This window comes from Rattus norvegicus, chromosome 4 (genome assembly GCF_036323735.1).
Source record: "Rattus norvegicus strain BN/NHsdMcwi chromosome 4, GRCr8, whole genome shotgun sequence".
Lineage (NCBI taxonomy): Eukaryota > Metazoa > Chordata > Mammalia > Rodentia > Muridae > Rattus > Rattus norvegicus.
Window position 1 is genome coordinate 80,844,895 of NC_086022.1, and position 26,075 is coordinate 80,870,969.

Genomic DNA, 26,075 nt, shown 5'->3' on the forward strand with positions numbered 1-26,075 from the left:
ATAGAGGCCGTTAGAAAGCAGGTTCAGAGGAAAACCAACTCTCGAGTATAAAGAACGTAGTCAAAAACTATAAAATCATCAATTACTTTCCTATATTCTTCTACAATGAAGAAAATATTTCATCAACTTCAAAAGAATCCAATAAACAGCCAAAGAAGCAATTTTGTGCTTCTAGTCCAAGCATTGCAAAACAATTTTCGAATTTTCGCATAGGTGTGGAAGGCCGCACTTGAAGGCCAAAGCACTTTGAAAATAACCCATATTCCCCACACTTTACGAATATGAGGGACTTTTTTTTTTTTACAAAAATATTCCACTGTATGCCTTTTAAAAGGTCAGATGTCCCTAGGTCTTTTTTTAACATACTAATATGAAATGTTCAAACACAAAAAACGAGCAGCAGCCAGTCAGTGATGGCGCATACCTTTAGTCCCAGTGCTTAGGAGGCAGAGGCAGGAGGATCTCTGTGAGTTCAAGGCTAGCCTTGTCTGTAGGATGATTTCCAGAACAGCCAGAGCTACACAGAGAAATCCTGTCTCAAAAAAAAAAAAAAAAACAAACCCCAAAACCAACCAACCAAGCAATCAAACAAACGAATACCAGCACTGTCCAGCAGACTATAGTGGGATCCCTATATATAATTTTAACTTAAGTCATCAAGTAAAAGTGATCAAAGAAAATGATGAGATTATTGTCGAATCTGTACCCTCATATGCCTGGAATATTATCATGTCAACATGTAATGGATAAAAATGTTTCTGAGACATTTTTACATCCTTTCATAGTTAGTCTTCAGAATCCGGTATGCATTTTACACAAGCATTACATCTTGGTAAAGAATAGTCAAATTCAAGAGTCTAATAGCCACACGTGACCAATGGCTGCTCAGCAGACACTGCAAAGAACACCCCAGAAGCACAGCACCCACTTCAGTGGCCACCACACTTTTGCTGGCCTTGCCTTCTCTACACGGCTGCAGTATTCATCCACAGTCACGTCTCCTTGACTAGCTCTTTTTTAACTGTTGGGTTCTCTCTCTCTCTCTCTCTCTCTCTCTCTCTCTCTCTCTCTCTCTCTCTCTCTGAGTTTGTGTCTAAATAGTCAAATAGTCAAGCTGGATTTGTAAGCTCAGTGGTAGAATTTAATAGGCTTAGCATCTCAAGGGTCCTGAGATAGATCCCGCACACCACAGGAAACCAAGATGCTTTGAGGACTCCAACATGAGTGTTTCACTAAAATACTCTATCATTCAGACGCCTCCTAAGGATCCATCTCCTGTCACACAGTGTTGCATCAAGATGCAAAAGGCGTTGCCATTCAACGAAGAGTATGTGTGAGCAGAACTCGGGGAAATGTTACAAAAACCCACCAGCTCCTCCAACTGGCAAATGGGTAATAAAACATGGTATATACAATATGGTAGGGAACATCTGCTGCCTGAGTACTGAGATTAAAGGCATTACACCCAGTTTCGATATGGTATATTTATAAATAATGTAAAAAAATAATGAAGTATTGACTCCTATCTTCCCAGGGATGAACCTTGAAAACAAAACCCTAGATGAAAGGAACCTGATGCAAAAGGTCACAGAGTCAGTGCCTGCCTCTACAGAACAAGTGAGTTCACACAGACACAAAATGGGATAATGAAGTGTCCTGCAATAAACTATGGTGACAGTCATACAACTATATGCATGATACTAGGAGTTATTACATTGGGTACCTTAAAAGGATGAATTGCATGGCACGTGAATTACGGCTGTATGACACAGGATGTCTTAGGGTTTCTACTGCTGTGAAGAGACACTGTGACCACAGCAACTCTTAAAAAGGGCAACAATTAAATGGAGTCCATTATCATCATGGCAGGAAGCATGGCAGCATACAAATGATATTGGAGAAGGAGCCGAGAGCACTACATCTGGACTGGCAGACAGCAGGAAGAGAAACACTGGACCTGGCTTGAGCTTTTGAAACTCAAAGCCCACCCTCCCAATGACACACTTCTTCAAACGTGCCACTCCCATTGAGTCTATGAGGGCCATTTTCATTCAAACCACCACAAATGGATTATGGCTCCACCACTGTTGTTTTTAAAAGTGTGACCAAATATGCTACATACATATACTATGTTATCCAAAAGTAATACAAAATGACGAATACAAAATGACAAATACAAAGTAACACAAATGTAAAACAAAACCGCTTACACAACAACAATGAACTCCAGTCACCAACTCAGTCCAAGCCACTTGATCCAGACTTTAAGCAGAGAATTTTATTTTGGGAAACCTCAAAGCCCACCTAGACAGGAATATACTTCTTCCAACCAGGCCACACCTCCTAATAGTGCCACTCCCTATGGCCAACCATTCAAATGCAAGAATCTAACAGGAGACAAACCTAGTCAAACCAGTACAATGGCTGTGTATAAAATGCACAGGCACAGTGCATGATGAGAGAGTAGGCATGCACGCGCCAACTCCACCCTGGAGGAGGCAGAGGAAGTCTTTCTGAAAACTGTCTGCACGGAAGTGGTACCCGTGACTAGGCAGGAGGCAGGTGAACACAGATGAGGAGGAGTGATTGTGAAGAGTACAAAAGATTCCGTTCCTGAGTGGCCCTCAAGATGGGGTGCTGTGACTCAGTAGGTCACGTGATTACTGCTGAGCGAGAAGATCGGACTGGGGCTGGACCTGATCCAGAGAAACCTCGGAAATCGTATTAAACTTCAAAATATTCACTGATGAATAAAAATCGACACACAGGATGAATTCCAAAATGGCTGTAAAACGATGCATAGATTTTGTGTATATGTGCATGTGTGTGTGTGTGTGTGTGTGTGTGTGTGTGTGTGTGAGAGAGAGAGAGAGAGAGAGAGAGAGAGAGAGAGAGAGAACAATATGGATATGGATGTCATGTGAGAGAGAGAGAGAGAGAGAGAGAGAGAGAGAGAGAGAGAGAGAGAGAGAACAATATGGATATGGATGTCAGAAGATAACCTGGATGTCATCCCTCAGATGCTGCCCCCTCCTTTCTAGACAGGGTTTCTCACTTGGAGCTGGACAAGCAAGGCAGGCTGGCCAGCAAGTCCCAGGATCCAATTCCCTCTGCCTCTCTAGTGCTAGGATAACAATCACCAGCTACAGCACCAGGGTTCTGGGAATCAAACTAAGGTCCTCATGGTTTTAAGGCAAGCACTTTGTCAAACAAGCCATCTCACACTCCCTGTAATGGGCCTTTAATAAGAGTAGCATTTAGCACAGATAAGAAATGTTGTAATAAATATTTAATCTCAGTCAGGGGCTTCTACCCCACCTTTGATCATTCAGTTCCCAGATAAAAAAGACAAAACTTTTATATTTATAAAAAGCCTTAAATGCATTAGAGCTGGGCAGATATCTACCCTCTAAGCTATTAGTATCCACTTCCCTAACTATAAGCCCCAGTTGTAAATAGCCATGCTCCATCTGGGCCACTCTTACTCCAATTGGCCAGCTCTCCTGGCCATGTTCTCATGACTCATCTACCCCATGCGTCTTCTCTTCTCTCCACCCTCTTCTCTCACTCTCCTCATGGTCCTCTTCAGACCCCAAGGCAGAGAACCAAACCTACCTACCTCTCTTCAGCCCAGCTATAGGCTGTCAGCATCTTTACTCAACCAATAGTTTTAAATTAAGGAGCGAGGTCACCTAGCATCACTTGATGTAATGATTCTTTCCTCCCAAAAACAACCAGGGCCAGTAATTAGCATTACACTACATAGCAACAGACCAAACCTCAACAAAGAAAAAATAGTGTACACCACATATACACAGTATTTATTCTACAGTTTTGTTATATATAAGAATTTACAATTCCTTCTGCAGCTTAAAAGGACTCAGAACAAGTGCTTCCCAGTGGATTTTCAAGAGGTGTTCTGTTGCTTCAGCATAAACTTATAAAGGTATGCATTAAAGTATTACGGATAAAACAGCAGAAAACGGGGCTGGGGAGGATGGCTCGTGCCCATAATCCCAGCACTAAGCCAGAAGAGGCAGAATAGAAAGTTCACCCTGGAGCCACAAAACAAAACAAAACAAAACAAAACAAAACAAAACAAAAACCACAAACTAGAAAACAAAATGACTCATTCCAGCTGCTTTTCTTTAACACGATGTAACCAAATATGATTGTCTAATATTCTTTTTTTATTGAGTGTTTTCTATCAAAAGGTCATCAGATCCTTATGTCAAGAATCCATTCACCTTGCCTTCGAGACTTTTAAAATCTAGGAACAGGGGCTGGGGAGATGAAGACATGAGTTAGGATCCCCAGAAGCCACATCCAATACAGCACTAGGAAGGACAAGTACATCCATGGGTGTGCGCCTGAATGAGCGTAGACAAACACTCCACACATACACACGTCGCCATCAACAACCTCATGGTGTGAGTAAAAGAAAGGGGTGACACATTTAAGTATAAAGGATGGGCCAGAAAACAAGGGGATAAGGGGGCCAGGAGACAAAAACGCAAAGAGGGAGACAAAGAAGGGAATCAACAGCATCTTCAGAGATCAGAACTGGGTGTTCATTCCCACTTTAAAAATAAAGGGGGGGCGGGGCCTGGAGAGATGGCTCAGTGGTTAAGAGCTCAGACTCTTCCAGAGGTCCTGAGTTCAAATCCCAGCAACCACATGGTGGCTCACAACCATCTGTAATGAGATCTGATACCCTCTTCTGGTGTGTCTGAAGACAGCTACAGTGTACTCATATATAATAAATAAATAAATCTTTAAAAAAAATATATGTTTTGACAAGACTAGTCACAGTGCACGCTTTGATCCCAGCACTCAGCAGACAAAGGCAGGTGGAACACAGAGTTTGAAGCCAGGCTGATCTACACAGAGTTCCAGGCCAGCCAGGGATACACAGTTAGACCCTGTCTTGTTCTTGTCTCTCTTTTTTAAGTGCTCTGACGGTTTGGGTCTCAGAGACTATGCTAACGGAAGCACTTTCTGAGCTTACGTTCTTGCGGTGGTTTGACCATGCCCGGACCAGGAAGTAGCACTATTTAGGAGGTGTGGCCTTGTTGGAGGACGTGCATCACGGGGGTGGGCTTTGAGACCCTCCTCATAGCCACATGGGTGACAGTGTGCTCCTGGCTTCCTTTGGATGGGCATGTGGAACTCTCAGCTCCTCTAGCGCCATGCCTGCCTGGATGCTGCCATGCTTCCTGCCTGCTATGATGACAATGACTGAACCTCTGAATCTGTAAGCCAGCCCCCACCAAAAGCTGTCCCTTACAAGAGTTGCTTTGGCCATGGTGTCTGTTCACAGCAATGGAAACCCTGATTAAGACAGTTCTTACAGAGAGTACGGCAGTGAGAAAGCACTGAAGGCAACAGGCACGCATGAAAGACCAAGCGTTCTGGTGACGAGGTTCAGGTTACCAGCACGCAGACCACAAATGCTGGAGCGAAAGCAAGGCTGAATCTCCAAGACCCCAAATCCGAGCCGGGCTCAGGAGTCTACGCTAACTGGGCAGTGGAAGGACGTGGGGTTTGACCCTCAGCTCCAACGTTTAGTAACAGCAAACAGAACCGAGCCTTTCCTGCAGTACACCTGGTCGCTGAGGCACAACTCACAGGCTCTGATGAGGCTTGTAAAGAGCAGAGAGGTGATACCAACATCCATGACAGGGCTCTCCACCTCAAGTTCAAAGTGCTGCTAAACTAATATTGTTAGTAACTCGAAAAGCCACCCAGGAATTTTCTAGAATGCAACAATGACAGTTCTTAAACAGTCTGGCTGACTACACAAGCTAGACAAGAGAAAAGAAGGCAAATCCACCTGTACACAATGTTAGGGCAGAGTGATATCCCTTAACTAAGGCACCAAGGAGGCTACGAAAGAGGAGGCTACAAAAACACAAGCAAGATCCTGAGACAAGGGTGGAGGGAAGCAGGAATGCGGCCTGAACAGTTGTAACTGAGAAGGCAAGAGAGAAGTTTCTAGAGCAAACTGATGAATGCGTGGATGTAGGCAGAACTGGGGTTTGCAGGAAACCGGCAGAACTGGGGTTTGCAGGAAACCGTGGCTCTCAGTCATGCCTGGAAAGTGCTTTCAGCTTAACAGCTCCCACCAGGCCCTGATGTCTCACAACCCCCTCACTTCCAGAGCATTCAAATCCAGCCCTCCCCAGAGCTCATGAAAGGGAAATGTCAATTAAGAAAAGGTAGCCCTGCCAAGAAGTACATTATAAATCAAGTGATGGGTTATCCAGACCCTCATGCAGGGAGAACTGTATTACCCCAAAACTGTCTGGAAGCTGAAGGAAGAGGGGATGCCCACAGCCCTCCTCCTCCCTCCTTGCTAACTAGGCCCTTTAGCAGGCAATCATACCATCTCTTTCCAAATCTCTCCACAACCTCAGCTTCACACGCAAGGGTGGAAAGAGCTAAATGCTCTTTACGGAAAAGTCACCTCAGAGCCTTCTGGGGTGAGTGGCTTCTGCATCTGAGGCAAAGCTTTCCAGCACTTTCCAAAAGGATTGGAGATGGGCACTGGGAGCTCATTTACCACAGGGGTGGGGGGTATGGGGGAGGAATAGCCTGACTCCTTTCCAGATCCAGATGAAAGGGGATCCTTTCCTCCCTACTAAAAGCCCCTGATGGATCAGGCTCACAAACCATGTACTTAACCACAAAAACCAATGCAGTGGGACCCTGCACCACTCAGAAACAGTGTATCTGACACATGTGATGCAGGCACCACAAAGCTTACAGCCCAGTCTCCAATATCATTAGCACATCTTACCACTGGGCTCCGTCACTGGCTTAACACCGATTAAACAGTGGGACAAGAGACATCAGAGTATGAGGGAAGGTGCTAAGGGTTTAGAGTCAGAGAGATAAGGAAGAACTCAGGGAAGTGCTACTGGCCCAAGGCAAATTCCTGAACCTAGCTGTAGTTTCCTCAGGTGACAGAGCCTGTCAAGATTATGACATAATTCGTCCTGTGCAGTCTGCTATTATCTGGCCTACAACTATTAGTCATTACCGAAAATGGATCTCAGGGATTAAACGGTGACTCTTTCAGCGGAACAACATGTCCACTGCCTGTGAAAGTGGAAACCATATTTTCATCTCTTAGAAGTAACTAACCCGGGGTTGGGGATTTAGCTCAGTGGTAGAGCGCTTGCCTAGGAAGCGCAAGGCCCTGGGTTCTGTCCCCAGCTCCGAAAAAAAGAACCAAAAAAAAAAAAAAAAAAAAAAAAAGGAGTGGCTGGAAGGGGCATCATTTGGGATAGAATTAATTAATTAGTTATTTAAAAATAAGTAACTCTTCATAATAAAAAAGAGGCTAGAGTCATAGTACTGCCCAGATAACCTTAGGACAACTGGTTAACCCACAAGAGCCTTAAATGTTAAAAATGTGTAGCTTGGGTCAGAGGGACGGGTCCTTGAGTAAAAGGCAGCTGTTAGCAAGCCTGATACCTGGATCCCACGGGGGGGGGGGGGGGGGCTCCTAAAGTCCTCTAACCATCACACACCTGTATGCACACGCACGAGGTTGTGAACACACACACACACAATACATCTAAAATAGGAGACTTTTAAAAAATCTAGCTAATCAAACTACTATGATGTCAGTGATCATCTATATGCACAAAGCTCCCAGCAAACACCTTGATGGTTAGTGGGTGCTCATCAGCACGAGTTACTGCCATTTATTAATTTTCCCAATTAAAAAAAAAGAAAAAAAGATGAAAATCCAAACCAGCTGTGAAATCAATATTCTCGGATTATGAAGACGTTAACGTTTACTCATTCCATAAATGTGTAGTGTGTAGTGTGGGTAGGCTGCATTCTTAACACTGAGGATAGATAGACCGAGGAATAGGACCTGGGCTCTGTTTTCCCAGGACTTTGCATCCTAGCAGCGGAAGAAGGCTGGTAGATGGAAAAAGCAAGCAGATGACTCCAGGCAGCTTTAAGCACTGTGAAGAGCTGCAAACAGTGCAGTGTGGAGTTGATGGGGAGAATGGACATTTAGTTTGGATGCACTGCAATCTGTCTGAAGGTCTCCGGCGGCCAAAAGGAGGTCCTCACCTTCTATGATGCTTTAAGGGTTGAGTGTGCATGACCTAAAGTCAGACCTATGCTTGCCCGTCTCTGAAACCATCTTTTGCAGGTACAGCGTAAATAAAATACAGTACCTAAAGGTCCTCATCCAGTAATCAGATTCCTAGGACACTGCGACATCCGAGGGGGCTCCAATGCCCCAGCCCAGTACCCAGAGACAAGGTGAGAAACAACTTTATGTCCCTCTCAGCTCCAACAGTCTGGGAGGCACAAGGCTGGTTAAGAAGTGTCTGAAAGACACAAGACAATGCCACGGGCGACGCCAGAGGCAGCAAACGCCCGCTGAGTGCTTGAAGCCCCAAGGGAAGGGTGCTCTCGGTCCCAGTTTAGACACGGTGGAGCGCTGTGACCTGGCTGGGGAGGCGGAAGAGCGAGGTGCCTGCACCGCCGGGCTCCAAGCTCTCGGATGTGGTAAAGCCTCCCTCCTGGCCCAATTAAACAGGTTTCCTGTGCCTCCCGCCCCGGCACCGCGCCAGGCTGTGCCCGGGACAGCTCCTCTGCGCGGCATCCTCATGCACCCGCACGCAGGCTCCTAAGATCCTCTCCTTCCCGGTCCATCCCCGCTAGGCTGTAACTCCAGGATGAGCAACGCCAGAGTGCTTCATCACAGAAAACTGGCCCTTACACCCACCGCAGGCGACCTCCTAGTCTCAGGTCTGCCCCGTGGACCGGGGCTTCCAGGGATCACCACAGACACACTCTGAACCCTAGAGAATGGCTGCATCCCCGAACCTTCCCGGAGCCCCCACTACACCTCAACCCCAGCCTGGCGGACGCCCTGTTGCTCACCTGAGTGTTCACTGCTGGAGACACTGCTCGGTTCCCCTGTGCCTGCTTCAGACCGGGAAGGACACAAACCCGGTTTCTCGGGTCCCAAGCAAGTCTCAGCCGACGGCAGTTCCAGAACCAGCCGCAGGAGACTGGGGCGCCGAGCGCTGCTTGTCGACAGATGGTGGGCGGGAGCCCGCGCCCCGCACCAGTTCTCCTGGTGCTGGGGTCCCTGGTCCCGTGCCACTGGCCAGTGTGCGATCCGGCGACCAGTTCTCAATACTTTGCCTAGAACTTTAGGGCGCGCGCTGCCGGGCAATTAGCTGAAGAGCTGGGGCGAGGGGAGGGAGCTAGGAGGAGGAGCCTGAGTTCTCCACGGGGCGGAACAATATGAAAAGGGCGGGGGGCAGCAGAGTGGCTCCCACTCCCACCAATCAGGAGTCATCCGGGAAAGGCGGTGAGGCGTTGGACTTGGAAGCTGCAGGCGGATTCCGTGACGCCAGCAAGGGTTCAGGGCGTGTGCAGGGGCGGAGGGTGATGGTAGGTGTGGCTGGGCGGGGCAGCGGCTCCCAGCATCCCAGGGCTGTGTGCGCCCCTAGGCTCTTAGTAAATATTTTTTGAATGACTTAGGAGGAAGTTGAGGTTCGCGCAGAAGGAGCTGTTTTAAGGAGAAGATTCCAGGGGACTCAAGTAGTCCAACGGACAATAATCACCTGAACACTGAAAAGGGCTGAGAATAAAGGAGAAATGTGTGTGAGCCAAGGGGGTTAGGCACAAGATGTCTAAAACTGGGTTCGGACACTAGGGACCTGGCCCCCCAGAAGCAGTTTTCTAGATTGGAGAGGGGTTACAGAGGAGACAGGAGGGGAGAAAGGTGTTGTTGTTGTTGTTTTTGTTTTTGTTGTTGTTGTTGTTGTTGTTGTTGTTGTTGTTGTTACAGTCCCGGTTCATGAACTAGAAAAGAAGACACAATGTAGTTACGAAACGCAGGAGCATCTGGCTAGAGGTCCAGGCCCATCCGACTTCACTGCCCACTTGCCAGAATCCTAGCTTGGACGCCAGTCACTGATAATTTGAGGTCAATTTGCAAATCGCACATGAGTCCAGCGCCGCAGGTGGCCCGGTGGGCAGAGAATGATAAATGCCAGGAACAGATGGGACCCTGCACCTGCGGTAAAGGCACACAGGGTTTCTGCCCTCTCAGAACCTACATTTTAGAGAGGGAGCAGACGATAAACCAAAGAGAGTATACATACATACATAATCAGGAAAACGTTGGTGAACTGTTAGCACGGAGACAGTGCCATGCAGAGAGCTTTGGAAGGAATGGGTGATGGGAGTAGCCCCTGAAGGCCTCTAGGAGGACTTCCCAAAGTCCTCCCAAAAGAGGAAGAACTCGGCAGCTCTCAGGCAGTAGGAACTGCGGATGGTAAGAATTAAACCCCTTTAAGATCCATCTGGCCTTCCTCACCGAACTGGGCATGCTGACTCCTTTGGTTCAGCTGACACTCTAGATGTTCCAGAATGCCAAGTACATAAACCAGCCGCCGGCTACCAACCGCCACTGACATTGCCAGTCTGACCCTGAATTAATGTGTCTGAGGCTCTTTCCCACATCTATATAAACCACGTTTCATTCACTACATTTGGATATTCACTTTCTGGAACCTTCCACGGATACACTCTCTGGGACTGTCTGCTTTGGCTCTGGCAGGTGGCCAGGGAAGTCTGGCTAAGGCAGATTCTCTAAATGTTGTGAGCCCCTAGCACTTGGTTGGTGATCTTAGTATGAATGGTGCTGGGCTTCCTAAACTGCTGCAAACAGGAAGGAGCACCAACTGAGGAGCAGGCCTGAGGCACCTTGCCCACGCCCAGCTCAGGTGCCTGAGTCACACTCCCTTCTAGTAACTCTTTCTTAAGACATCCTCTCTTCCTCTTTTCCTCTCCCCACTTCCCGATCATCTTGTTGCATCTGGGTTAGCTTTCCTACAGGAGACGGACCTTTTATCCCAAAGAAATGTCTTTACTGCAGGGGAAGTCAACCTTTGGACTTTGTAAACTATGTTTATCATCTGCAGAGTTCATACTCCAGATTACACAATTACAGAACTACATATACATATATTTGTGTGTGTGTGTGTGTGTGTGTGTGTGTGTTGAGCCTAATTCATAGCTACCCGGAACCCAACGAGGTCAGAGCCTGCACCAAATGGCCTGGTAGCCAAAGGTTGGACAGAAAGCTATGGTTTTCTTGTTTAAACTGACATCCTTTCCTTGGATTTTTCTTCTCTTTCTCCCAAGCTGATGGTGTGTTCCTGTCAGTACTGAAGGCAGTTAATAAGTCAGGATGAGAGATTTGTTCATATTCAAACCGCCTTGCCTCCCAGGAAGAGGAATCTCAGCGAGTCTTTTCAGTTTCACTTCCTCTTCTAAATAAACTTCCAGGCGCTCTGCTCCTACCAATCAAGAGGGGAAAGATTAAAGTTGAAACCCACGCAGAGTTAATTATCTTGCAAAAGCTCGTTACCATTCCTAAAATTAGCTCCCCCCTCCCCGCAATCTTATTTTAGCGCAATGATCTGAATGTACTAGGGAAAGATCAATGGTTGCCTCGTAAGTTTCTAGAGTCTTCTTCTCTGAAGAGCTGAACAAATGGCTGTTGATCTTTCCAGAGGCTCTACCCCCTTGCAGTGTTTTTCTACATTAGCTTAATGCTTTTCTTCTTTTACATTTATCAATTGTGTGTGTGTGTGTGTGTGTGTGTATGTGTGTACATGCCACTGCATATATGTGAAGGTCAGAGAACAACTTGAAGAAGTTGGTTCTCTCCTCCCACCATGCGGGTCCTGGGGATCAAGCTCACGCTTAGTGGCAAGTGTCTTTACCCCATGAGACTCTCCCTAGTCTGACTGAATCCTTTTAGCCTCTGAAGTTCCTAGGAGTTAAGCAGGGGCTGCCTGAACTTACATGTTTTTACAGTAAAGAAAGCAGTTATAATCGAGTGTAGGCAAGAGCTACATAGGCTCCTAGAAGGGGAGGCTTCTTGTCTTCCCATGATGCCTCCTGGTTAAGCAATCCCCTTTCCTACTGGGTGAAATGGAAATAGTCATTATGCTTATTGGGCTGCATGAATTGTTTTGTCTGAAAACAATTGCTACGTAGACTAAGACAGAGGAGTCCCCACCAACCTCAGTGTGATTGACATTTTGGGCCCAATAATTCTTTGTTTACGTGCAGGGATGTCCAGTGCCTGTCTATCCTACCCAGTTGTAGCAACCAAAAAAATCTCCAGCATTGTCCAAAGACCACTGGAGGGTTCTTAACCAAAAACTACCGGCCCAGCACATAGCCAGTGTCACCAATCAGGAGACAGCAGACGTTTTTACTTAGGGCTAGGATTCTGGGCAAATTTTGAACCTAGGGCAAATTTTGCTTCCCTAAACCTATTTGCATAATGGGAATCCTAGTAATACCATTTCTTGAGGCTGTCTAAGGATTAACTATGATTGTGTAAGAGCAATTTGTGTAGTGCCTTGGTGTGTATGCACTATAGAAATAGAGTTTCTGCTCTCACAGACCTCCTGTGGAGAAAAGGCATTGGCTCACAGTCTTCCTGTAGGGAGCAACCACTGTCCTGTATGAGCTCACTGTCTTCGGTGGGGAGCGAGCATTGGCCTGCATGCTTTATTTGCTGCTATTCTCTTCCCTGACTCATGGCAGACAACAGGAGTAAGCCAAAGCTGGTTCAATTAGGACTCAAAAGTCTTAACTCTGTTTTCTAGGAAGCTATTACTGACAGAACGGTGTGAGCATAAAAGATGGTGTTGGAGGACCATCCAGGGCTGAAGAACAGTGAGGCCAACCTGGTCTACATAGTGAGTCCAGGTGAGAACTTGTCTCCAAAATGAAAGAGGAGGAGGAGCAGGGGGAGGGAGAGGCGGGAGGGGGGAGAGGAGGGGAAGGGGAATGGGGAGTGGGAAGGAGGAGGAAAGAAAGAAAAGAGAATAGGAAAAAGTATGCCTTACTCATCTCCCCCCTTCAGTTTTTTCTTTTCCTTTTTTTTCGGAGGTGGGGACCGAACCCAGGGCCTTGCGCTTGCTAGTCAAGCGCTCTACCACTGAGCTAAATCCCCAACCCCCTTTTCTTTTTTTCTTTTTTTTTTCTTTTTCTTTTTTTTTTCCCCTTCAGTTTTATCTGAAAAATGTATTAAAGTGGTTTGTGCTGCATAGGATCACCTTAGAAGCTGTCGTTCAAGAGTGTTAGTAAGCGCACGACAAAGATTGTACAAGAATTCATCTGTCCCTTGATTAAATATAGATCGTGTACCACCTTTGTATAAAGGACCATTCTTAGCAGGCACTTTATGTCACACAAAAATGGGTCAGAGGTTGTTGCTGCCTCCAGTGTTTTCACAGACTCCTCCACAGGTCGGATCAAACACTGTATAAATAACTACAGAACAAGCCGCAAGAGCTCAGGTACAGGAGCTTGGAAGCTGCCCTAAGAGAGGCACCGAGAATGTGTTCAGAAAAAAAGATGAATTATTTTGAGAAGTAGAAGCAGAGAGTAGCTTCCGGAATGGCTTTGTTGACATTTTTAACTTTTGATTCAAAATCCATGTTTATTACAGTAAAGCTCTCCTTGTAAAGGAAGCTGCCACATTGTTAGAATTTCTGGTTTAAATCCAATTCCTGCTTAATGTACAGAGATATTATCTGTGAAACTTAAGGTCAAAGTTTATTTTAATTCTGAATGAGTCATTTTTTAAATCAGATGTCTAACATTTCTGGAATGTTCCAGATTGCTCACCTTCAGAACAAGATGGCTTTCGGCTTTCTCCCAAGCAGAACCAGTTTTTTAAGCGTGATATACTTGTTTATATCGTTATATGGACAAATATAAAAACGAACATTACAGGGAGAGAGGGACATAAAGGGATAGAATTTCCTTCAGGACTGAACTATCAAATTCCCTCTAAGTACCCACTGTGGGAACACAGCACAGGATCCTGTTATCTACTGTAAATGGGAAGGACAGCTCACGTGAATTAGAGTAAGCATTTGTTTGCCAGGCACTACCAACCTGAGCTGCCAAGACTGCTGCCGCTCCTGCCACTATCAGGAGTCTGCCTGTCAAATCAGAAAGTTCTGGCAGAAATGCCAGGACATTCCTTCTGTTACAAGTCACACCAGCAGAATGTGTGCTCCAAATCCTGCTGTTCCCCTTATTATATCGTTTCTAAACCCATGTTCTACAGGAATGCACCTGATACATACATTCCAAAGCGCATCTGCAAATCTAGCTGCAAGAGAGGCCTGGAAATGCGGTTCTTATCTGTCTCACCTCTGTGCTGTCTGTACACATGATCAGAAACTGAGTGAGTTAGCTGGGAATAAAACTGTTGGAAAAGTGCTTGCCTAGCACGTGCCAGGTGCTGGGTCCAATCTTAGTACTGCAAGTTGAGTGAACCAAGCCATAGCATCTTTGATTTCATACAGGGGGGCGGGGAGGGACTGGGAGAGGGAGAGGGAGAGGGAAAGCGGGAGATGGAGACAGAGACAGAGACAGAGAGACAGAGAGAGCTACATGTGACTGAGTGCTGATGTACATGTTTCATGCATGCATTCAGAAGTTAGAAGATAACTTTCAAGAGTTGTTTCTCACCTTCCACCATGGTGAAGCAGGGTCATTCTTTATGCTGTGTAGTCTAGGCTGGCTGGTTCTTGGGTTGGTCTACTAGCCTGTCTCTGTCTCCCATCTTATTATAGGAGAACTGGGATTATTAATACAGGGCATCGTGTTTGGCTTTCCATGTAGATTTTGGGGCTGAAACTCAGGTTGTCAGGTTTATCCCCTGAGTTAATTCCTAAGCCAGGTTCCTTCTTTCCTTCCTCCCTTCCTTCCTTCCTTCTCTCTCTCTCTCTCTCTCTCTCTCTCTCTCTCTCTCTCTCTCTCTCTCTCTCTCTCTCTTTCCCAGGTACACAGCAAATACATCAGCAGAGAAAAATGTATGTGATATATCCTTTTCTGATGAGTTTAAATTTGTATTAAGTAAACCAACATGGATCCTGTTGGCTCCATCATGCTTTGTGAATCTCCTAAATTCTCATCTCTATGTCCACCATTTATTTCCTGGAAATCTGTAACTGACCAGGAGCTACCTTTATCCTCTTCGTGGTAGTGAGAGTGAGAAAGGCCCTGGACTTTCAGTCCCCAGTTGGCAGACTGTTTAGGAGGTGTGGCCTTGTTAGAGCAGGTGTGTTACTGAGGGTGAGCTCTGAAGTGTCTAAGAAAGATCTCCAAATCTCTGTGCCTCCGTGTCTCTCTATGTCTCTGTGTCTCTCTGTGTGTGTCTCTGTCTCTCTCTCTCTCTCTCTGTCTCTCTCTCTCTTTGTGTATGCGTGTGTGTGTGTGTGTGTGTGTGTCTGTCTGTCTGTCTGTCTGTCTCCCCTCCTCCCCAAAGATGTAAGTACTGTTCCAGCACTATGCCTGCCTGCCTCCTGTCACATTCCCATGTTAGTCATAGACTCCCCCTCCAAAACCGGAAGCCCCAAATAAACTCTTTCCATATTGCCTTTTTCATAGCATCTTATCACAGCAATAGAAAAGTAATCAAGACACTCCTATAAACCATTCTCTACACTAAAACACATGGTTAAAAAGGGGGAGAGGCACGTGCAAACCCTCCAATCACAGACCTCTCCCACAGCTTTCCTGTTCTCAGGATGAAGACACACCTCTGTGAGTGGTTCTCAGAATTCCACGTGGCCGGGCTCCCGCCCCCTTCACCTGCCCCTCTGTCTCTTCCATTCTCCTACACCGGTCTGCTCTGCTTTCTGTCATTTCCTGACACAGGTCCTGGCGCATGTGTTCCCTCTCTATACCCAGTATGTGCCATTCCTTCTCTTCCTTTGTGAATGGTGATTCATTCTTCAGACCTCCTTCAGTTATCCCGTCTTCAGGGAAGTCCTCCCACACAGCCTGTCATTGCTCTGGTTGAGACTGGGAGGTTTGTTTTGTTTGGGGTCTGCCTGTTTATTTTGATAGCACCGCCCACAGTTTGAGATTGTGTTCACCGTTTTCTGATCAATTTCTGTCTCCTCTCGGATGGAGTATGCATTCATCTTCCTGTGCCCGCCTCAGCAGCTAGTGGTAGGTTAATTTTCAAATATTTATCACAAGAATAAAAGGAATTGAAAAGAAGTGACCTTTAGCAGAATCTGCCCATGTCAGGCCTGGAGGGCATGACTGCTCAGGGCCGAGTCCCAGAAAGACTCTCACAGCCAACTGAAAGTAGAAAGATGCTGTCTCCTTGAAGACTGCCCAGTTGTCAAGGTTACAAGTTATGTGACTTTTATTTCATCCTTTTTCCTTTAATATATGCCCCAGTTTCTTAGAGCCCCATCAACTCCATCAGAATATAAGAAGAAGCTGAAGAGGTGGCTTCCTTTGTCTGTGTCCATCCTGCCGGTTCCATAGACCTTTCTCTGTGTACAGAGATGAAAACCAGAAACCTACAGAAGTATTTACTTCTACCTTTCCATGACGTGGGTGGCACTTTTGCAGAGGTCTCTTCATTTCTCCACAGTATTCTTGAGACACAGGATTCCATCAAAAGAAGGTGCTTCGGTCCTTGGTTCCTATAACTTGCACATGAGTCTGCTGCCGACCCCCTGTCTTAGTTACGTTCATGTGAATGGACACCATGACCAAGGCAACTCTTATAAAGACAACATTTAATTAAGGTGGGCGTTCAGGTTCAGAGGGTCAGTCCGTTATCATCTGCATCTTCATCTGAAGGCTGCTAGCAGAATACTGACTTTCAGGCAACTAGGATAAGGGTCTTAAAGTCTACACCCACAGTGATACACCTACTCCTAAAAAGCCACACATACTCAAACAGGGCCACACCTTCTAATAGTGCCACTTCCTGGGCCAAACATATTCATAGCACCACACCCCCAGGATGCCATGCTCAGATGAAATTAGTTCTTCAGAAGAAGAAACTGTGAGGCCCTTGCTCTCATAGATGCTTAAAACAATGAACTGAGGTTTTGGAAACTGCAAATAAATGTGCCTGGGAAGAGTGTACACTTAGCCTAGACCAGTGGTTCTCAACCTGTGGCTCGTGACCCCTTTGGGGTCACACATCAGACATTCTGCATATCAGATATGTATGTACATTATGATTCATAACAGTAGCAAGATTACAGTTTTGGAGTAGCAACAAAATAACTTTATGGCTGGATGTCACCACATGAGGAACTGTGTTAAAGGGTCACAGCCTCAGGAAGGTTGAGAACGGCTTGTATAAAGCATGGCAACCCCTGGAGTCCCTTTCTTCAAGAAGTGGAGTTTTCTGGACTGATTTTGAAAGTTCAGTTTCACTGATGCCTCATGCACACCAGTACTGCCATGCCAAACACCCTAGTTCAATTCCAGTACCACCACATGTGTATTTTTCTTGCTAGAAAAAAGTTATACAGCAAAATAACAGCAAAACAATAATAAAAACAAAAAACAAGTCAAATAGGATAAAATTGTCTAAAAAATGTCACTTACAAAAATTTCTTCCATTACTCAGTATTTCCTTCTAGTATTTCCCTACATAGATGTAATTTTAGGATAAACACACATAAATTCTGTTTACGTTAATATCATGCAAGTTTTCCTAATTGCTGTTCCATGATTATCAACATAATGTCAGAAGTTTGCCGAAGTGATCACTAGGAAAACTAGGAAAAACCTGAAAATGGGCGTGACATCAGCAAACTTGTGCTGCCCTAGAAATATCTGCACTTTTAATACAAAGGAGTAGATGGGAACACCGCCTCCCCCAACTAGTAGCTCTTTCTTAAGTGACTAGTGTCAAGTTTTAAACTTTGCTTCTTTATTAAAAAAAAAAAGACTATTTTAGTTTTATGCATGAGTGTTTTGCATGCATGCTTGCCTGCACATCTGAACACCACTCGCATGCCTGGCATCCAGAGAGGCCAGAAGAGAGCACTGGATGTTCTGGAACCAGAGTCACAGATGGCTGCGAACAGTCATGTGGGTGCTGGCAATCAACGCTGGGTCCTCCAAAGGAGCATGCAGTCCTCTCTAACACAGAACTATCTCTTGGCCCTTCTTCATATTCAAATGAGGTTCACAATACATTGAAATTGAAAGTAGTAATACCATCAGCTAAGGTAGATCTCAAGGAGATTTAATTAACTTCTATTTTAATCATCTTCCAACTAGTTCCTTTTAGAGAGATTCTGAGAAAGAAGTTACAGAGCTAAAATCATTTTCCTGGGACGGGACCCTGACACCCAGGTACTGAGGTGGGGGTAGGGTAGGCAGACCAGAGGCTGATGACTTCTGGCAATTGACTCCTGCTTATAGCAGCAAGGGGTTAAGAAAAGAAAGTTACATAGTGGATTTTATTGATGGATTTCCATATATTGAACCATCCCTGCATCCCTGGAATGAAGCCTACTTGATCATGATGGATGATCGTTTTGATGTGTTCTTGGATTCGGTTTATGAGAATTTTATTGAGTATTTTTGCGTCGATATTCATAAAGGAAATTGGTCTGAAGTTCTCTTTCTTTGTTGGATCTTTGTGTGGTTTAGGTATAAGCATAATTGTGGCTTCATAGAAGGAATTGGAATAGTTTAGACAGTATTTGTATTAGATCTTCTATGAAGGTCTGATAGAATTCTGCACTAAAGCCATCTTGTTCTGGGCTCTTTTTGGTTGGGAGACTTTTAATAACTGCTTCTATTTATTTAGGAGTTATGAGATTGTTTATATGGTTTATCTGATCCTGATTTAACATTGGTACCTGCTATTTGTCTAGAAAATTGACCATTTCATCCAGATTTTCCAGTTTTGTTGAATATAGGCTTTTGTAGTAAGATCTGATGATTTTTTAAATTTCCTCAGATTCTATTGTTATGTCTCCCTTTTCATTTCTGATTTTGTTAATTTGGACACACTCTTTGTGTCCTCTGGTTAGTCTGCTAAAGGTTTATCTATCTTGTTGATTTTCTCAAAGAACCAGCTCCTGGTTTTATTGATTTTTTGCATAGTCTTTTTTTGTTCCTACTTGGTTGATCTCAGCCCTGATCATTTCATTAGATGCTGAGAAAGCATTTGACAAAATTCAACACCCCTTCATGATAAAAGTCCTGGAAAGATAGGAATTCAAGGCCCATACCTAAACATAGTAAAAAGCAATATACAGCAAACCAGTAGCCAACATTAAACTAAATGGTGAGAAACTTGAAGCAATCCCACTAAAAGTAGGGACTAGACAAGGCTGCCTACTGTCTCCCTACTTATTCAATATAGTTCTTGAAGTTCTTGAAGCCAGAGCAATCAGACAGCGAAAGGAGGCCAAAGGGATACAACTTGGAAAGGAAGAAGTCAAAATATCACTATTTGCAGATGATATGATAGTATATTAAGTAACCCCAAAAGTTCCACTTAGCCTGATAAACAACTTCAGCAAAGTGACTGGGTATAAAATTAATTCAAACAAATCAGCAGCCTTTCTCTACTCAAAGGATAAATAGGCTGAGAAAGAAATTAGGGAAATGACACCCTTCACAATAGTCACAAATAACATAAAATACCTTGGTGTGAATCTAACCAAGCAAGAGAAATATCTGTATGACAAGAACTTCAAGTCTCTGAAGAAAGAAATTGAAGAAGATCTCAAAAGATGGAAAGACCTCCCATGCTCATGGATTGGCAGGATTAATAAAGTAAAAATGGCCATTTTGCCAAAAGCAATCTACAGATTCAATGCAATCCCCATCAAAATTCCAACTCAATTCTTCATAGAGTTAGAAAGAGTAATTTGCATATTCATTTGGAATAACAAAAAACCCAGGATAGCAAAAACTATCCTCAACCATAAAAGAACTTCTGGGGGAATCACCTTCCCTGACCTCAAGCTGTATTACAGAGCAATGGTGATAAAAACTGCATGGTATTGGTACAGAGACAGGCAGGTAGATCAGTGGAATAGAATTGAAGACCCAGAAATGAACCCACACACCTATGGTCACCTGATCTTTGACAAAGGAGCTAAAACCATCCAGTGGAAAAAAAGATAGCATTTTTAAAAAATGGTGCTGGTTCAACTGGAGGTCAACATGTAGAAGAATGCAGATCGATCCATGCTTATCACCCTGTACAAAGCTTAAGTCCAAGTGAATCAAGGACCTCCACATCAAACCAGATACACTCAGACTAATAGAAGAAAAAGTAAATGGGGAAGAGCCTTGAACACATGGGCACTGGGGAAAATTTCCTGAACAAAACACCAATGTCTTATGCTCTAAGATCAAGAATCGACAAATGGGACCTCATAAAACTGCAAAGCTTCTGTAAGGCAAAGGACACTGTGGTTAGGACAAAACGGCAACCAACAGATTGGGAAAAGATCTTTACCAATCCTACATCTGATAGAGGACTAATGTCCAAAATATACCAAGAACTCAAGAAATTAGACTCCAGAGAGCCAAATAATGCTATTAAAAAATGGGGTACAGGGGTTGGGGATTTAGCTCAGTGGTACAGCGCTTGCCTAGCAAGCGCAAGGCCCTGGGTTCGGTCCCCAGCTCCGAAAAAAAATGGGGTACAGAGCTAAACAAATAATTCTCAGCTAAGGAATATCAAATGGCTGAGAAGTATCTAAAGAAATGCCCAACATCGTTAGTCATCAGGGAAATTCAAATTAAAATAACTCTGAGATTCCACCTCACACCAATCAGAATGTCGAAGATAAAAAACTCAGGTGACAGCAGATGCTGGTGAGGATGTGGAGAAAGAGGAACACTCCTCCATTGTTGGTGGGATTGCAAACTGGTACAACCATTCTGGAAATTAGTCTGGAGGTTCCTCAGAAAATTGAACATTGAACTACCTGAGGACCCAGCTATACCTCTCTTGGGCATATACCCAAAAGATGCTCCAACATATAACAAAGACACATGCTCCACTATGTTCATGCAGCCTTATTTAAAATAGCCAGAAGCTGGAAAGAACCCAGATGCCCTTCAACAGAGGAATGGATACAGAAAATGTGGTACATCTACACAATAGAATATTAGTCATCTATCAAAAACAATGACTTTATGAAATTCATAGGCAAATGGATGGAACTGGAAAATATGCTGAGTGAGGTAACCCAATCATATAAAAACACACATGGTATGCACTCATTGAAGTGGATATTAGCCCAAAAACTCGAATTACCCAACATAAAATCTACAGATCACATGAAGCTCAAGAAGAAGGATGACCAAAGTGTGGATATTTCAGTCCTTCTTAAAAAGGGGAACAAAAATATTCATAGGAGGGGATATGGAGATAAAGTTTGGAGCAGAGTTTGAAGGAATGGCTATTCAGAGCCTGCCTCACTCAGGTATACAGCCCATTTATACACAGCCACCAAAACTAGATATTATTGATGAAGTCAAGAAATGTATGCTGACAGGAGCCTGATATTGCTGTCTCCTGAGAGGCTCTGCCAGAGCATGTCAAATACAGAGGCGAATGCTAGCAGCAAACCATTGAACTGAGAACAGGGTCCCTGTTGGAGGAATTAGAAAAAGGATTGAAGGAGCTGAAGGGGCTTGCAACCCCATAAGAACAACAATACCAACCAACTAGAGCTCCCAGGGACTAAACCACTACCCAAAGAGTACACATGGACAGACCCATGACTCCACCTGCATATGTAGCAGAGGATGACCTTGTTGGGCACCAATGGGAGGAGAATCCCTTGATCCTGCCAAGACTGGATCCCCTAGTGCAGGGGAATGTCAGGAATGGGGTGGTTCGGGAGGGGGAACACCCTCATAGAAGATGGGGAGGGGGATGGGATGGGGACTTATGGACAGGAAACTGGGAAAGGGAATAACATTTGAAACGTAAATAAAAAATATCCAATAAAAAATAAATAAATTAAAAAAAAGAGTGGGAGGGCACAAAGAGCAGAAAGAAAGAAAGAAAGAAAGAAAGAAAGAAAGAAAGAAAGAAAGGAAGGAAGGAAGGAAGGAAGGAAGGAAGAAAGGAAGGAAGAAAGAAAGAAAAAGAAAGAAAAAAAGTTACTTGAGCTCTTTACTCTTTTACTCAGGCCTCTGGCTGGCCATGAGGCAAGAGGCTTGGAAGTCATTAACTCTCTGTGAGCCAGAGAGAAAGAAAAAGGATAAAGAGAAAGTCACAGTCGCGTGCACGCACGCGCACGCGCGCGCACACACACACACACATACACACACACACACACACACACACACACTCGGTGGGGCTCAACCATTCATTTCATCAGTTTTACAAATGCACACCAAACTTGTATACATACACATATACCTACATATGTACATATGTACATCATAAAGACAGACATATGTATACATAAATACACATATATACATTTGGTGGATGGAGCAGAGCCCCAATGGCCACACTTTATTTTTTTCTCTCATCCTTTTTATACCTGCTAAGACTAAAGCTCTTTATAAAATTACCTCAGGGATAAAATGTCACACAGAAGGGAGTAAAGAAGGACGTCGATACTAAGTTCAGAGCAGTGTCTCACTCTATCAGCTCATAATAAGCTCACAGCAACAGTTTTAGGTGGCCTTGCTTCATCGAGGTGCACACCTGTGGCCTTATCCTTGGACCTGACCTAGAATGAATGCTTGTCTTTGATCACACATCTGTCCCAAGCCCATCTCTCTTCTTAGTGTAATTTATGAAAGGTCTCTGTACTCCTTTACTTGTGCAGCCTTTACTTACTATTCTTTGAGGAGGGGGCACATTCTGTTCTTGATCATAACTTCATTATATCTTTCTGGGAAAACAACTAACACCATCTCCCTAAACTTTCTCCCTAAAATTATTTTAATCAATTGAAGAATTATGGAGTCAATAATACATCTATACATCATTAATTCATGAAAGTTCATCTTCCTGTTGATCTGCAGGAAATTTGCCCTATAGGGCGGGCTGATGCCCAGGAATCATCGAGCTATGTGATAGGCATATCAGGAAAGGTATATTAGCATGGAGAAGTAATCCTGGGACAAAGTCTCTGGGGGTCCATGCCTCTTAGAGCACACCCATCACAAATGCAAAATGGTGGATTATCTCCAGAAAACTCACTTGCCATAGCCTTTCCTACATGGCTTGTGCCCTATCACATCCTATTGATGTGTTATAGCAGTGTGGCCTTCTGTGGTCTATCCCTGCCTCTCCTGTATCACGCAGTGACATATCAAATTACACAGTGAGCTCCTGGCTGTCAGAAAACCTGCTTGTTTACCCCGTAGCAAATCTACTTCCTTCAGGAGGAGGTAACCTATGTAGTTCCTAACTAAGAGTGAAAGGAAGTCATTAGGAGTGTCCTCAAAACCAAGAATACTGAAGGAGCTTCTCTGGACTGCCCACCTGTGTCCAACACCTTAAACAACAGCACTCCTGAATCATAAGCAGTCATTACTTTAATGAGCATGAGGCTAGAGCTTCTCCAAAACAAACCATAGTTTGTCATCGTGGGTTCTTTTTATTTTTTATTATTTTTTTTGTAGTGACAGCTCTAAGCTTAAGTGACTTTATGCCCCAATTCTGGACAATAGGGCATAAAACTGACTCTACTGAGGACTTTGAAATAACCTGTATACCAAATAACATGAGCTCAGAATAGCATTTGTATACGAAAACTCACCTAACACCATTATGTTGTAGCTTCTCATTTGACTTGACATGTTCCATATTTTATTTATTTAGGCATCAACTATATATTTCCTATGGAATTACAAATTCTGTTTGAATGTATTTCTTTTCTGTGAAAAACATCCCATAAATGGTTTATTTTAAAATGCATAAATACATTTTCCTCAAAAAAACTACTAACTAAATCCACTTGGCAGGTATTATAATTATAACCCCCATTGTCTCAAAGGATAGCTGGGTTGCCATGAGAGAAATTTAACTTAAAAGCACTTAAACAATAGGTTAAATTAAGGCACATAGTGTGAAGTCTATCACTGTAATGACTTTAATGTTGTTTTACATCAGCATGTTCAAACAGGTCAACGAGGACCCAGGTCTGTCTTCCTGCTCTGCCCACTTCACCCAGGTGATTTCCTCTTCCGTCTAGGTGTGGTGTAGACCTGGCACTTACCATAGTCATAGCCGGAAGAAACCAAACAACCTTCTGTGAATCACACCATACAAGCCAAAGACTTGTTCTGAAGCTCATGACCTTGTCATTGTCATGCTTCATCATTCATGATTAGGGCACATGCTCCTGCATACTCAAAGCAGCTATGAACAGAGACAAAATTTCCATGGCAGATGCTAGCTAGGGCTTGGGTCTGAAAGACAAATGACCACCACCACCAACAACAACAACAAAAACCATGGCACTGAAATAATAGATGTAGAAGGGAAACATGTTCGGCATAAAGCAATCAATTACACCAGCACTTAAGGAAAGGGAGGAGTGCCCTGCCACTGTGTTCCTGGATGTCGGCAAACACCAAGTGTACAAGTGGACCTTTGTAAGGGCAGAGGCCCGCCACTCCTCTCTGCACATGGTCTCTATACTTGATGTGCAGCTTGTCTACACACAAGGCCTCTTGAGTAGTTAAGTTTGTTCCTCCTTCCTCAAGAACAGGCTGAGCAGGCTCATTTTCAAGGTCTTGAAAGCCTTGGCTAACATATTCAAGGTAAGACTCTCAGGGCTTCTCTCAGGGAAATGAAGCTATGTCTTAGAAAACGTGAAACTAAAGGGAGCTGGTGTGGAGGCTGAACATACACTCAAGACATGTGTCCTGGTTTGGATGTGTGAGCCCACCCTGCATGTTGAAAGGTTAGTCCCCAGGTCAGCCCATGGAAGGTTCTTCTTGCGTCATTAGGGACATGCCCACGGAAAAGGTAGATAAGCTCTTACGGACCCTGGTTAGTCCCCAAGCACCCTTTCTAGCTCCCTATCTTGCCACATGATTGTGTCCTCTCACTTATGTTCTCGCTATGGTGCCATCTGCTATGAATCAATGAAGCCAGCCATTGTGAGTTAAATAAACCTCTTTTTTTTTTTTTTTTTTCGGAGCTGGGGTCCGAACCCAGGGCCTTGCGCTTGCTAGGCAAGCGCTCTACCACTGAGCTAAATCCCCAACCCCTAAACCTCTTTTCTTTATGAAGTACCCAGCCTCAAATATCTTGTCATAATAGGAAAGGCTGGGCAGGTATAGCAAGTTAGTGAAATACCAATGAAAAAACTATATATTTATTATATTTTTGTGTTTTAAAGTTCTTTTTTTTTTCTTTTTTCTTTTTTTTCGGAGCTGGGGACCGAACCCAGGGCCTTGCACTTGCTAGGCAAGTGCTCTACCACTGAGCTAAATCCCCAACCCTTTTAAAGTTCTATTTTTAATTTTAAAATTAATATATTTAACTCGTGGTGGGGGACACACATAGATCAAAGCACATGTGTGGAACTCCAATGTATAGTAGTCTAGACTCTCCTTCTACCAGGCAGACATCAAATGCAGATTATTAGCCTTGGTCGCAAGCATCCTTACCTGCTGAACCATCTCACTGGCTCTGTTTAAAATTTTAATAACATGCTGGTCCCAGTGGTGCATGCCTTTAATCCCAGCACTCACGGGGAGAGGCAGGCAGATCTCTATGAGTTCAAGGCCAGCCTGGCTTACATAGCTAGTTCCAGGCCAGCCAAGGATACACAGTGAAATCCTATCTCCAAAAAACAAAAACAAGCAAATATTTAAAAGACATATTTTATATAGTAAAATATATTCAAAATATTATTTTAGCATGCAACTAATTCAATATATTGATTGGTAAGAAACTTTTGTTTCTTAATGGTGAGTTTGGAAGCCAGTGTGTATTTTCCTTTCTGGGCCCCTCTGTTGAGACTGGTGATGCCCCAAGCACTGATATTTACTGTCCTATGAATCGATGCAGATCATTTATTCTGATTTTCCAAACAGCCTGGCTCTTTGGTGGTGTTCATTGCTTTGCCATGTGTCTTGTCAGTTCGCTTTCCTTGATGGAATGAAAATCAAAGTAGTTATACACTTTAAAGTACTCACTCATATATTAGTAATAGGCAGGAAATAAGCCTGCTGCTGCCTTTGCATCCAGGAGAAATACT

The 26,075-nt window shown here is 44.1% G+C and overlaps 1 protein-coding gene and 1 long non-coding RNA gene across 10 annotated transcripts in view; one reads left to right on the forward strand and one right to left on the reverse strand.

Moving 5' to 3' along the window:
• Positions 1-9,275, reverse strand: part of Osbpl3 (oxysterol binding protein-like 3) — a 176,787-nt gene extending 167,512 nt beyond the window's left edge. For 7 of the 8 annotated variants that reach the window (XM_008762935.4, XM_008762934.4, XM_006236519.5 and 4 more), the window contains exon 1: positions 8,917-9,232. The gene's annotated coding sequence lies outside the window, so the exon portion shown is untranslated. 8 annotated transcript variants of the gene reach the window in all.
• Positions 9,276-9,319: 44 nt separating this feature from the next.
• LOC120102268 (uncharacterized) lies at positions 9,320-21,650 on the forward strand. 2 transcript variants are annotated; one of them, XR_005503558.2, is made up of 4 exons: positions 9,320-9,435; positions 12,678-12,780; positions 14,153-14,272; positions 14,873-21,650. It is a non-coding gene; the product is annotated as an uncharacterized LOC120102268 (long non-coding RNA). The 2 variants fall into 2 exon arrangements; XR_005503557.2 differs by lacking the exon at positions 9,320-9,435 and adding an exon at positions 9,754-10,324.
• Positions 21,651-26,075: the final 4,425 nt, after the last annotated feature.